Source organism: Bubalus kerabau, chromosome 9 (genome assembly GCF_029407905.1).
Source record: "Bubalus kerabau isolate K-KA32 ecotype Philippines breed swamp buffalo chromosome 9, PCC_UOA_SB_1v2, whole genome shotgun sequence".
NCBI lineage: Eukaryota > Metazoa > Chordata > Mammalia > Artiodactyla > Bovidae > Bubalus > Bubalus kerabau.
Window position 1 is genome coordinate 74,369,591 of NC_073632.1, and position 14,891 is coordinate 74,384,481.

General features: G+C 36.8%; 1 protein-coding gene and 1 non-coding gene across 5 annotated transcripts in view; one reads left to right on the forward strand and one right to left on the reverse strand.

Moving 5' to 3' along the window:
- PTPRK (protein tyrosine phosphatase receptor type K) overlaps nt 1-14,891 on the reverse strand; it is a 635,100-nt gene that overhangs the window by 329,039 nt on the left and 291,170 nt on the right. The window lies entirely within an intron of this gene.
- LOC129620302 (U6 spliceosomal RNA) lies at nt 5,461-5,568 on the forward strand. The gene has a single exon (XR_008698489.1). It is a non-coding gene; the product is annotated as a U6 spliceosomal RNA (small nuclear RNA).

Sequence of the window (14,891 nt, forward strand, 5' to 3'; positions counted from 1 at the left end):
CTTTCTTAGGCCAAAGATTATATTATTATTCTCTGAACTACATTTTTCATGACATTGGCTTCCTCAAAAATATATTTTAAAATCCATTTTTTAAAAAAGAGATTGGATTTTATTTTAAATGTAGTAGAACAGGCTTAGCAGAGGAAAGACATAATCTGAATTATGATCTAAAGAAACTTGTGGTGACAAATGTGAGGAGAAGTGGTTTGTGAGAGAGAAAGAGCCAGAAGCAGAAGCATTATTAAGGGGATCACTGCAGTTACTCAAGGAAAGGGTGACGATGGTATTAACTATGGGGATGGCTGAGGAAATGGAAAAAATGGCCCTTATCTTTGCCACCTTCAATGTCCCTAGCACAGCAAGTGGCATGAAGTATGCCTTCCATACACAGATTTTCAGGTAAGAAAAATAGAAATGAGAGAGTTAGGGAGGCCAGCCAGTCATAGGGCTGTAATGTATCACTTCTCTAATTTGAATTAGAGAAATAGGAATATTTTCCTTGTAAATACTTGTGTAACATCCATTTCTGAAAGCAGTTTAGTAATCTCCTAAGCAATTAAAGATTTATATAACCACAATTTTAAAAATCACCAACTCAATGAACATTGAGTTTGAGCAAGCTCTGGAAGATGGTGATGGACAGGGAAGCCTGGCGTGCTGCAGTCCGTGGAGTTCCACAGTCAGACACGAATGAATGACTGATCTGAATTTTAAAAATATACTCTGAACAAAACTCTTTCTCATTTCAACTCCACTATTATTCTGTCACTTGTACACACTGCCGTATTTAAAATGGATAACCAACAAGAACCTACTATACAGCACTAGGAACTCAGCTCAGTACTCTGTAACAGCATAACTGGGGAAAGACTTTGAAAAAGAATAGATACATGTATAACTGAATCTCTTTATTGTACACCTGAAACTAACACAACATTGTTAGTCAATTATACTCAAATATAAAAACATTGAAAAAAATAAAGTATGCTGTCACAGAAATTTCAAGTAAATTAGACGATATTACAAAAAAAAAAAAAAAATCAAATGTAGTAACAAGTTCTCTAAGGACCCTTAAGAAACATTCCTTTAACAGCTTAACATTTAATTGTGTAGTTCCTCTTTAAAATCTGGGGAAAAATTTAACCAAAGAAATTACAAAACTGATTTGCATTCTCTTAGCTTTTCCACTTCTCTCTTTAGTTACAGGCTGAGGGATCTAATCAGTTTTCACCCTGAGCCTGTTTAGCCATAATTTCTTTTTTACCTGACTTGATCTGTCACTTGATCCAGCTCTGAACTTCATTTTCTATTTCACTTGTATAAATATAAGTCCTACCTTATCTTTACTTTTCACTCTATATCAAACCCAATGCTTAAAATTAGAAATTGAAAACAAAACCTCAATTTCTGTTCCAACATATTAGATGACGCACTGTTTTATATCCTGTTGCTCACATGATCAAAGATATAAAAAGAGAAATCAATATTCACAAAGACTTTTCAATGGGTTGTATGGATTTGAAATTTGAAGATAATGTTTCTAAAGGAGAAAAGTAATGTTACAAATAATAAGTAACAGTCAATTTTACAAGCTAGCCCTTAAATTATTTTACTCCATTATATAGGTAAAACACCATGCAATCTTTTGTTATTGTTGTTGAGTTGCCAAGTCATGTCAGACTCTTTGCGATCTCATGAACTACAGCATACCAGGCTTCCCTGTCCTTCAGATCTCCTGGACTTTGCTAAAATTCATGTTCACTGAGTCAGTGATGCCATCCAACCATCTCATCTTCTGTCACCCTCTTCTCCTCCTGCCTTTATCATAGGCTTATTATTATAGATTCTTTATAAGGTACATTTTATCTTGACTTTTGAATTAGCAAAATGTTTACAATACAATCTAGCCACATGTCTACAGCTATTAAAGGATGGGTACCATACAGGGAGATCCAGAGTCTAGAGCAACACCATCCGACAGAGCTCTGTTCCACATGGAAACTTATATCTATTCATCCTACACAGTGGCCCAGCAACATGTGGGCATTCAGCACTTGAAATGTGTGACGGAGAAAATGTATTTTTCTTTTTTAAACAAAGAAGTATTTGTTTTAATTTTTACTTTCCAGTTTTACTGAGATATAAGTGATATACAGTACTGTATAAGTTTAAGGTGTAAGGCATAATGACTCAAATAAATCATGAAATGATTACCACAGTAAGTCTGCTGAACATCCATCATTCCTTATAGATAAAGAAAAAAATATTTTTCCTTGTGATGACAACTCTTAGGATTTACTCTCTTAATAGCTTTCATATATTACTTACAACAATGATAACTCATTTATCACAGTTTACACTGCATCCCTAGTCCTTATTTACCTTATTTTTGTTATTTACTAGAAGTCTGTACCTTTGGACCACCTTCATTCAATTTCCCTTCCCCACCCCACCCCCACCTCTGGTAATCACAAAATGATCCCTTTTTCTACAAGATTGTTTATTTTTTTTTGAAGTACTATTGACCCACAGCACTAATTCCCGAAGCATAACAAAGTGATTCAATATGTCTATACATTACAAAGTGATCACCAAGGTAAATCTAGTTACCATTTGTCACCATACAAAAATATTACATTCTCATTAACTATATTTCCTACTCTGTATATTTCGTAAGTTTGTACACCTTAGTCTTCCTCACCTATTTCTCTCATCCCTCCAACCCCTTCTGGCAGCTACTTTTATGTTCTCTGTATCTATGACTGTATTTATCTTGATTGTATTTGTTCATTTATTTTGCTTTTCAGAGTCCATATGTAAGTGAACATGGCATTTGTCTATTTTTAACTTATTACACTTAGCATAATACTCTTTAGGTCCACCCATGCTGTCACAAATGGTAAGCTATCTTTCTTTTTTATGGCTAAGTAATAGTTAATTGTCTATCTATACCATAGTTTCTTTATCCATTCATCCAGCAATGGGCACTTAGGCTGCCATTTAACTTGGATTAAATTTAAATAATTACATCTACCTAGTCACTATCTCATTGGACAGCAGAGCTCTGAAATATGCATTTCAATAAATCTGGAGACTAGCATTTAGGAGGCATATTAATGATAGTGAAATCAAAAGTAAAAAAGATACAAATGGACGGTCAGAGTAAATTTTCATATAAAAGCAGTACAAATTCCATAAGAATCAAGAATGTAGGCTCTACTCTTAAGGAAAGCATGGAGTTGGGCCCTTACATAGTGGACTAATTATTTCATGGCACTAACAATCAAGAGTAACATGGTTAAACCTAAGCTCCCACACCAGTAGTTACTCAGCCTAAGAAAAGCCTCTCTATGTGTACAAATGACAAAACCAGTCAAGGTGCTTTATCTGGATCATGCCATACTATGGGGTTTGCTATCAGAGTTGAATATTACTTTCGAGGTTCAGATATTATCCCATTTTTATGAAGACAAACTAAGGAGCAAGGGTGAAAGTTATACTACAATGCAAAATTGTTGATACACCAATTTTATGTCCAGTTTCCATGCTTTCCCCCAGGTTCATGTGAGACAAACTCAAGATTAAATTCTTGAAACCAAGTAAGTTCATGCAGTAAAAATGTATTATAAATTATATCCCCTTTAAAGGGGATTTTATCTTAAGGGAATCAGATTTAGAGTCTAAGTCTTAAGCTAAAATACAGATGTCAATCATCAATATCAATGTCTTAACAATCCTAAATTTTTGAACCCTTTTTTATAGCAATGAATACTTTGAGAAACATTAAATATCCATGTACAAAGAGAATACTAACTTCCCAAGGAAAAGAAATGATAGTGTTTGAGTTTTCCTTTAAAAAAGATAAAACTATTCCTGTTTATTGGCTATGAGGGTGGTATGCCAGAGAAGAAAACAGAAACAGATACTTTACCCCAAATCATCTAAACTGTCAGTTGCTTTAGATAATCAGTTTAAGAGCAGGCCTATGATAGGAATATCCACGTTTTACTTTTATTATTTTGCATGTCAATAGGAAACATCAACATCAAAAGTCTATTTTGTGAAATAACAAAAAAATACAAAATACTTTGGCTCATTTAGTCTTTTTACAATAGGAGATTAACTGGTACTTCTTTGTTTTGCATGAAGTTGTAACTGTCCTAAGCCAAAGGCAAAAAATGTCCTAAAGTACACAGCATTCTAGATAATTCATAAACAATTACAGCCTATCTTCCTTCAGGGTTTGCTGAGCAGTGGTAGGTCCAGCTTTATATGGCCCACTACCCTGACCCCCAGCTGATCTCACAAGGGAGAGTAATGCACTATAGTCCGTAATGGGCACTCCTACCTCTGTGAGGCAGGAGAAGCGGGGGCTTACTCCATGGGAACTTTTCCAAGGCCAAATAGAAAGAAGGTTCTAGAAGAATCACTCATCAGTACTGGGAGTACCTGTTAGAAGGCAAATGGCTCCAAGGGTGGCTGGGGGGAGGTTAATGCTTTATGAAGAAGCTGTCAGAAGAATTTGGAAAAAATCACCTAAGAATGAAGAGGAGACTGTTAGTGGAGAGACACTCACTGTGGTGGTAACAGAAGGGACCAGAAAGAACCATAATTTGGTGATCCCAGTAGTATGTTGGTAAATTTTCCACAACTTACTGGGAAAGCAGGAAAGACGACAGATTCTGGTTTGTGACACGTATTCAGTGGTGAAAATACTCCCACCATGGCCAATCTCAAGCTACAAATGCTAAGTTACTGAATGCAGAGTGGGACGAGACATGAGGCAGCATATTATCATATATATGGTATTTTGTACCATAAAAAGATAAACATCAAGAGCACAGACAATAAAATGAAGCAAGTTAATTAGGAAGTGGTTAGTTTTAACTATTTATAATTTTCTTTTTTAACATAATTCACTTATATAACACAATTAGTAATGGTTACTTTAACAGCAAGATCACAAAATTTCTGAATATTTAACAATCAGCCTATGTGAGCCAGTACAAGGCAGTTTTTGCACAGCTATAAAAGAAACAAACTCAGAGTAAAATCAGGGGTTGCTCCTGACAGCTAACACAGGTCCAACTAAGGAAAATTTGTGTCTACTTCCAACCATGTACTGACAAGAAGACAAAAGAAACAGTTAACTGTGTACTGACTTCTCTCCTTTGAAAGCTCAACTGCAAGTCCAGGTGAGAATGAGTGGAGGGGAGGCAAAATTTGAGCACGCACACTTAAACTGGACTGACCAGGATTTTAATAACTGAAAATGATCACAAATTATGAAATCTGTCCAACATGTTGTGAAGAATCAGGGAAGAGTGAGTTAAAGTATAAATGAAAATAATGGTTGGTGGTTTCCTGAAACTTCTCTTCCATCTGGACAAACATGCTGAAGGTGGCACTATTTGGAATACCAAGCTAGTTATCCACTGCTAACAAGAAAACCAAGATTTAGTGCTCACTTGGGCAGCACATAAACTAAAACTGGAACAATACAGAAGCTAGCATGGCCCCTGCACAAGGATGACTGCCATGCAAATTCATGAAGCATTCCATATTTTTCAGACATTTCTCCAAAGACATACAGATGACTAACAAACACATGAAAAATGCTCAACATCACTCTTTATTAGAGAAATGCAAATCAAAGCCACAATGAGGTACCATCTCTCATTGATCAGAATGACTGCCATCAAGAAGTCTACAACAATAAACACTGGAGACAGTGTAAAGAAAAGAGAAACCTCTAATACCATTGGTGGGAATGCAAACTAGTACAGTCACTGGAGAACAGGGGGAGATACCTTAAAAAACTGGAAATAGAACTGCCATACAACCCAGCAATCCCATTGCTGTCCACATTGAGGAAACAAAACTAAAAGAGACCTATGTACCTCAACGTTCATTTCAGCACTGTTCACAATAGCTAGGACATGGAAGCAACCTAGATGTCCAATTCAGTTCAGTTCAGTCGCTCAGGCATGTCCGACTCTGCAACCCTATGGACAGAAGCATGCCAGGCCTCCTTGTCCATAACCAGCTCCTGGAGTTTACTCAAACTGATGTCCATTGAGTCGGTGATGCCATCCAACCATCTCATTCTCTGTCATCCCCTTTGCCTCCTGCCTTCAATCCTTCCCAGCATCAGGGTCTTTTCCAATAAGTAAGTTCTTTGCATCATGTGGCCAAAGTATTGGAGTTTCAGGTTCAACATCAGTCCTTCCAATGAATATTTAGGCCTGATCTCCTTTAGGCTGGACTGGCTGGATTATCCTTGTGGTCCAAAGGACGCTCAAGAGTCTTTTCCAACACCACAGTTCAAAAGCATCAATTCTTCGGTGCTCAGCTGTTTATATAGTCCAACTCTCACACCCATACATGACCACTGGAAAAACCAAGCCTTGACCTGAGGGACCTTTATTGGCAAAGTAATGTCTCCACTTTTTAATATGTTGTCTAGGTTGGTCATAACTATTCTTCCAAGGAGCAAGAGTCTTTTAATATTATGGCTGCAGTCACCATTTGCAGTGATTTTGGAGCCCCAAAAAATGAAGTCTGCCACTGTGTCCACTGTTTCCCCATCTATTTCCCATGAAGTGATGGGACCGGATGCCATGATCTTCATTTCCTGAATGTTGAGCTTTAGGCCAACTTTTTCACTCTCCTCTTTCACTTTCATCAAGAGGCTCTTTAGTTCTTCTTCGCTTTGTGCCATAAGGGTGGTGTCATCTGCATATTTGAGGTTATTGATATTTCTCCCAGCAATCTTGATTCCAGCTTGTGCTTCTTCCAGCACAGCATTTCTCATGATGTACTCTGCATAGAAGTTAAATAAGCAGGGTGACAATATATAGCCGTGACTTAACTCCTTTCCCAATTTGGAACCAGTCTGTTGTTCCATGTCCAGTTCTAACTGTTGCTTCCTGACCTGCATACAGATTTCTCAAGAGGCAGGTAAGGTGGTCTGGTATTCCCATCTCTTTCAGAATTTCCCACAGTTTATTGTGATCCACACAGTCAAAGGCTTTGGCATAGTCAATAAAGCAGAAATAGATGCTTTTCTGGAACTCTCTTGCTTTTCCATGATCCAGCATATGTTGGCAATTTGATCTCTGGTTCCTCTGCCTTTTCTAAAACCAGCTTGAATATCTGGAAGCTCACCGTTCACATATTGCTGAAGCCTGGCTTGGAGAATTTTGAGCATTACTTTACTAGCATGTGAGATGAGTGCAATTGTGCGGTAGTTTGAGCATTTTTGGCATTGCCTTTCTTTGGGACTGGAATGAAAACTGACCTTTTCCAGTCCTGTGGCCACTGCTGAGTTTTCCAAATTTGCTGGCATATTGAGTGCAGCACTTTCACAGCACCATCTTTCAGGATTTGAAAGAGCTCAACTGGAATTCAATCACCTCCACTAGCTTTGTTCGTAGTGCTGCTTTCTAAGGCCCACTTGACTTCACATTCCAGGATGTCTGGCTCTAGGTCAGTGATCACACCATTGTGATTATCTGGGTCGTGAAGATCTTTTTTGTACAGTTCTTCTGTGTATTCTTGCCATCTCTTCTTAATATCTTCTGCTTCTGTTAGGTCCATACCATTTCTGTCCTTTATCGAGCCCATCGTTGCATGAAATGTTCCCTTGGTATCTCTAATTTTCTTGAAGAGATCTCTAGTCTTTCCCATTCTGTTGTTTTCCTCTGTTCTTTGCATTGATCGCTGAGGAAGGCTTTCTTATCTCTCCTTGCTATTCTTTGGAACTCTGCATTCAGATGCTTATATCTTTCCTTTTCTCCTTTGCTTTTCGCTTCTCTTCTTTTCACAGCTATTTGTAAGGCCTCCCCAGACAGCCATTTTGCTTTTTTGCATTTCTTTTCCATGGGGATGGTCTTGATCCCTGTCTCCTGTACAATGTCATGAACCTCATTCCATAGTTCATCAGGCACTCTATCTATCAGATCTAGGCCCTTAAATCTATTTCTCACTTCAACTGTATAATCAAGGGGTTTGATTTAGGTCAAACCTGAATGGTCTAGTGGTTTTCCCTACTTTCTTCAATTTAAGTCTGAATTTGGCAATAAGGAGTTCATGATCTGAGCCACAGTCAGCTCCTGTGGCTCATTTCATGGTGGAGCATTCTGACAAAATGTGGTCCACTGGAGAAGTGAATGGCAAACCACTTCAGTATTCTTGTGTTGAGAACCCCATAAACAGTATGAAAAGGCAAAAAGATAGGACACTGAAAGATGAACTCCCCAGGTCAGTAGGTGCCCAATATGCTACTGGACATCAGTGGAGAAATAACTCCAGAAAGAATGAAGAGATGGAGCCAAAGCAACACCCAGTTGTGAATGCGACTGGGGGGTTTCAGGACGGGAAGACACATGCGCACCCATGGCTGATTCATGTTGATGTGTGGCAAAAAACACCACAATATTGTAAAGTAATTAGCCTCCAATTACAATAAATAAAGTTAATTTTAAAAAACCAAGATTAAAGAAATAATCTTTCCTTTATAGAAAAACAACCTGGTATTTTAAACAATGATATCATATAAATGGTGATATACGCTGTCCTGCTCTTTCCTTAAGGGCATCTTTTCTCTACCACAGATTAACAGCAAACTTGAAGGGTTATAAAGTGCACTAAATTTGCAAGTCATCATTGTTAAGAACCATAACGTAGAGTACCTCAATGCACTTTCTTTTATTTGTTCCACACAAAAGAGCTGCAAGGTAGGTAGCACAGTTATTAATAGTCATATCTTGAAGCTGAGAAAAATTAAATAATGTGCTTGCCTAACAGTCAAAACTTGAATACACTCAAAAGGTCTACACAGTTATATATGAGCTAAAGAACACTGGTTTCAGAAATCAGACTCAGGATCTAATCCTGAGTATGCCACTGACAGGTGATATGGGGTCACTCTCTGGGTCATAATGTTTTCTCCTATAAAATTAAATCATCGAACTGTAATATCTGTAACGTCTCTCTAGAATTATGATTCTGTTTCACCAGGAGGGAAGGCAACATGTCTGGAAGACCAGGGTAGTGATTACACAACTAAGAACAAAATGATACTAAAGGGAAGAATTCAGGCCAGGCATACAGAGTGCAAGAAATAAAATAATCTTGTACTAAACCAGGTGTCAACACAGAAGCTTTTATATGCTTCCTTCAAACAATGCTTCCAAGCATTTCCAAGTTTGTTTAACCAACAGGGCTTGCCTGTGGATTTAAGTGAAAACATGAAATTAAAGTGGCATATGAAGGTATACAGAAGACTGTAATTGAGGTTGGGGGCAGAATTGCTAAGCAGTTCACCTGAAAATTAGATCTCACTCTGTTCTAGAGATTATCAAATAGCAAAATGAAACATTTTATAATTTATTATAAGATTGGCTATTATGTTATTAATATTATAAAAGTACAGCTAATTAAATGATACTTTTGATATACAGGTTTTCAGGAACAAGCAGAAACAAAATATCCACAGATTAATGCATACCCAGAAAGTAACAAATCAATATCAGTGATGAGTCTTTACAAAGTAAATGGTAAAAGGAAGAAAGTCTCTGATTCATCTACATGCCATAAATGCATCTTTGAACAGGCAAAACTGTGATGCATTTCTAAAACCAATTTATAAGAATGGAAGTTACTTAGGTCAGTCAATAAAGTATGAAATATTTTATGTTCTCTCTCTCCCTTATTCTTCTATAATTGATTTCTGGACCAAAACCTATTAACTGCTGTATTATTTAAAACTTATGCCTTTCAAAGGAGCAAAGATCTCTCTCCTTTATTTATATTTGTTTTTCACATCCATAATAAAAACAGAAAATAAAAACATGTGGCCAGATATATGTAAAACATGCAAACCCAAGAAAGCCATGACTAGGTTTATAATTCAGCCTTGACCCACCTAAGCTGGGGTTCTGGGTCATGATTTTACTATGTGAGAATTCATGAACTTCTCATATGCCTTCTTCATTCTCTCAAACACAGAGCTGATTTGAAGGGGATCTCATGATAACATGTGAACTATTCTAACATGGAATAGGCATTCATTACATTCTTTACTTCTGATTAGAGTCCAGTTAAGAAAGGTCATGGCTTCAGTGAGGCTTCCTACAGCTCTCAGGAAAGACCTCCAATATGTTGACAAGAAACATTTACAATGACCTTTCAGGATTTCAGGAATCTCTTGATCAATTCATGTTATCCACAGGGATAGAACAATGCCTGGGTGTCTTTATTTTTGTCTCTATACAAAGCTGTTAACCACTACATCAGACCCACCTAACCATCCAAAACACATAGTCCAACCAAAGTTACGAACATGATGGCAAACACGAGACAGAATTTAGAAAGATGGTAACAATAACCCTGTGTACGAGACAGCAAAAGAGACACCGATGTATAGAACAGTCTTATGGACTCTGTGGGAGAGGGAGAGGGTGGGAAGATTTGGGAGAATGGCATTGAAACATGTAAAATATCATGTATGAAATGAGTTGCCAGTCCAGGTTCGATGCACGATACTGGATGCTTGGGGCTGGTGCACTGGGACGACCCAGAGGGATGGAATGGGGAGGGAGGAGGGAGGAGGGTTCAGGATGGGGAACACATGTATACCTGTGGCGGATTCATTTTGATATTTGGCAAATCTAATACAGTTATGTTAAGTTTAAAAATAAAATAAAATTTAAAAAAAAAAAAAAAAAAAGAAAAACAAAGAACTAGTATTCACTGAACACTTATTTGCCAGACAGTACCTTAGGCACTTTTGAACAAATTTGAGGTCTAGACACAATAAATAAGTTGTATAAGCAAAGAGAAAGCAAGTGATTCAGCTGGGATTTTACTCTAACTGGATTTAATCCCAAAGTCCATGCTCATTAAAACTGTATAACTCTTCCTCCAACACATAGCTACTACCTACAAGTCACAAAACATCTTCCCCTGAAAAGTTTGTACTGAACAGTTGACCAAACAACCCACAAGACTCCACAGTTAGTAGCAAAAACATATAAAACTCCCTTGTCTGTGGTCTTGGAACCATGTCTATGTACAGACTCTGAAACATTAAGTAAAATATTCATTTCTTGCTTAAATATCCTAAGGATGGTGCAAATATACACACACAAGAGTGTACATCAAAGCTGTCAACAGCAATAGTATATAAGTTAAAAATTGAGATTTATGAAAATAGATCTGGTAAGTCTAACTAGAAACGAGCTTAAATAAATAAATAAATTAAATAAATAAAAGAGCTTAAATAGATCTATTTTCAGACTACTTGGGTTAATGGACCATTCTGATTTTCTTGTGATTATAAGGAAATGTACAATTCGGCTGAAATATACACTGAACCATCATAAAACTATCAGCATCGTGTTTTAGCACCTTAGAAAATTTCTATTATTCCTCTTTCAGTCTAATAGAGTAACAGGAAAAATGAGATAGTAGTGGCAGGGAAGACTGGAATGAAGTACTCAGTTGCTATGAAATAATCACTGTGTCAAAGGAATGGATACATTTGTTTGTACCTTTCCAGTCTTATGCCCAGAGGTGTGTGATTATCTAATAATCATTGCTGTTCCCCAGAGAAACATGTTTTGCTTCATGCTACAATTTTTTAAAAATGAAAAACGTATTGCTAGAGGTGCCCGTTAAATTGATGATGATGACTTAAATTAACCCACATTTGTCACTAAATTTCAAGGGTCATCCATTATTGAACACAAAAAGACATATTTCTTACATGAGAGGAAGCAAAAAACACAAAGAAAGTGAGAGAATCATTAATTAAAGTTTATATAAGACAGAGAACTATTAGAAATACTTGATTTCAGTCTTCCTGGGAATCAGGGTCCATATACAGAAAGGCAAAGCATCAAAGACATGCAAAGAATAAAGCAGTTTACTTGTGTTTGCCAACTGCATTACTGATAGAAACTATCGTTATTCTGTAATAACCACTGTGCCCCAGTGAACAGTAAAATTATTTTTAACAATTCATTTGTTTTACAATCTCCAAAACATAATGGCTCTAGTTAAATTACTGTAGTACAATAATATGATCATCTACCCCTAAATCAGTCCTTTATCTGGAGTCCTAAGTCCTCTTTAAATATAAAGGTCATCTAAAGCAAAATATTTTCAGTATATTTAATCTATTCTTACTATTTCATTTTTTTGCTACCTATGTATTTTCTAAAGACAAAATAAGATAATTCAAATGTTTATTAATGACTCAAAAAACAAAAGTAAAAGATTTAATGTACTGCCTTGAGAGATACTTTTCAGATTTTTTTCCTTACCTTGACAGGAAAGAGAGAACTGTATGTTAACATTCCTGAGGGAAATAGTCATTAGTATTTTCATTTTCTTTCCACCAATAAAATATAAATATGAAGTCACTGAAGATGACTTGTGACTGTTCATCTTTCATCTTCTTCAGTCATTTTTTGTACTTCTACACTCATGAAAATCATATGTACAAGCTATCTCTCTGATGTTACAGACAGAAAAAAAGAGACCACATCAATCAGTAATTTCATTGTCAAGTTAGAACCAGACAGGAGTACAATGTGGTAAAAGTATCTTAAGCTCACAAGCTCAGGGTTAATTAGTTCCAGAAAAGTTCCAGAGGGCAGGGATTTATTCCCTTTGATAAAACAAAGGAAGTTTAGTAAAATGCCCTCTAATATTCAACTCTAAAATCCCGGAGTTTGTCACTTTTATTTCAAAAAAAAAGAAAATTGGAATATTGCTGTCCTGCAAAAATTTGTAACTAGTCCATTCATTAAATTCATTAATTTCTTCATTATTAGAATAAGAATGAAATTGACTAATTGTAAGCCAACAGCTACAAGTAAATGCTGTAAACCTGTCACTGAAAATACATGAAAACTAAATTTCTAAATTACATGTATAAAAAGTATTATGTGATATTTTAACTACTAAAACTAAGAATGTTCTGAATAGGTAAATATCTGTGAAACAAAAATCATTAGATAGCATAAATAAAAAATATATAAGTACTTAAATTGAGTTAAGGGTTCAAGCAGCAATTCCTAATTTTAGCAACTAATTCTGTGCCCAGCAATGAGCAAGACAATAGGGGGAAGACAGGTTACAGTAGAAAACATGAATCCTGTGCTCAGCAGAAGAAAAAATAATTTGAAAATTATCTATCTATAACATCAGGCAATACAGCAGGACATTTGGCTACAAACCTAAAATAAAGACAATCCCACCAATCAAGGAAATGACAAACCACTCAAGTATTCTTGCCTGGAGAATTACATGGCCAGAGGAGCCTGGCGGGCTACAGCGCATGGGGTCGCTAACAATCAGACACTACGGAGCCACTGTCACTCATTCACTCAACAATCAAGAAGCCAGAGACAGGGTGAAACACAAAAAGAGAAGAAGGTACAAAGAGAAGGTACAAAAAGAAGGTGCAGGGAGAAGGTACAAAAAGACATTATGTGGGTTATGTAGATGTAGCTACATAGATATGTTGAAACACAGAGGTGAGGCTGGAGTGGTTCAAAAGAAGGTGACAAAGGGTATGATTCAGTTCAGTTCAGTTCAGTTCAGTCGCTCAGTCGTGTCCGACTCTGCGACCCCATGAATCGCAGCATGCCAGGCCTCCCTGTCCATCACCAACTCCCGGAGTTCACCGAGACTCACATCCATCGAGTCAGTGATGCCATCCAGCCATCTCATCCTTTGTTGTCCCCTTCTCCCCCTGCCCCCAATCCCTCCCAGCATCAGAGTCTTTTCCAATGAGTCAACTCTTCACATGAGGTGGCCAAAGTACTGGAGTTTCAGCTTCAGCATCATTCCTTCCAAAGAAATCCCAGGGCTGATGTCCTTCAGAATGGACTGGTTGGATCTCCCCGCAGTTCAAGGGACTCTCAAGAGTCTTCTCCAACACCACAGTTCAAAAGCAAAGGGTATGATTAGAGGGGCCAGAAAAACAGGCATACAGTTTTGATTCTTCAAAGCCAGTTTGCAGGATGCCCTAATGTGGATATTGATACCGGATAGGCCAGTTAATCAAGAGAATGACATATAGAAATCTAGGTAATGGTGGGAATAAAGAATGTAACCCAGACATGAAACATGACAAAGACAATGCAATTCAAAAACTGATTCTATCATGAAAAATTGAAGAGTAGTTTGGGTTATAATAAAGTTGAGTCAGTTTCAACTGCAACATTTCCAACTAGAGAAATTATGAGAATGATGTGGTACTGATATAAACACAAAAATTGGACACAGTAGGAGTATCAAGAGTAAATATAAACAGTTAAGACCTAAACTATTGATAACTGAAAGTATAAAGAAGCCAGCTACAGCTATGCAAAATCTTTCTTTATTTACATTTCTTTTACCACCTGCATAAGTCCTAGGGATAAGAATGGGCAGATAAAAAAAAAAAAAAGAATGGGCAGATGTTAAATTTGGGATTGTTGTTTTTTAAGTATCTTAAAATCATTGATGTAGCAACTAAAAGGCAATATATTCCCCAAAAGTAACTCCTCCAGTATAATGAATGTGATGCAGTTTTTCTATGCAATAAGGCAAAATCAATTTAGCATCCTCGGTGGCAACAAGAAAAGTCTTTAAATAAATTAACTTTCCCTTCCACTGAATCTACTTTCTAGTCAATTATCTTTAACCCATAGCAGGCAGCCTTTACTTTTGGCCCATGATGGGTTTCCCAGAAACCACATCTTACAGATAGCTGTAAAGAGCATTAGGCTTTCCCATAGGAATGATGCTGTAAGTTGGGTAGTTTCTGACACCAACAAATCATGATGATGTCAATCATACATTATGAAAAAAAAAATGCAAACTTATTAATGTAT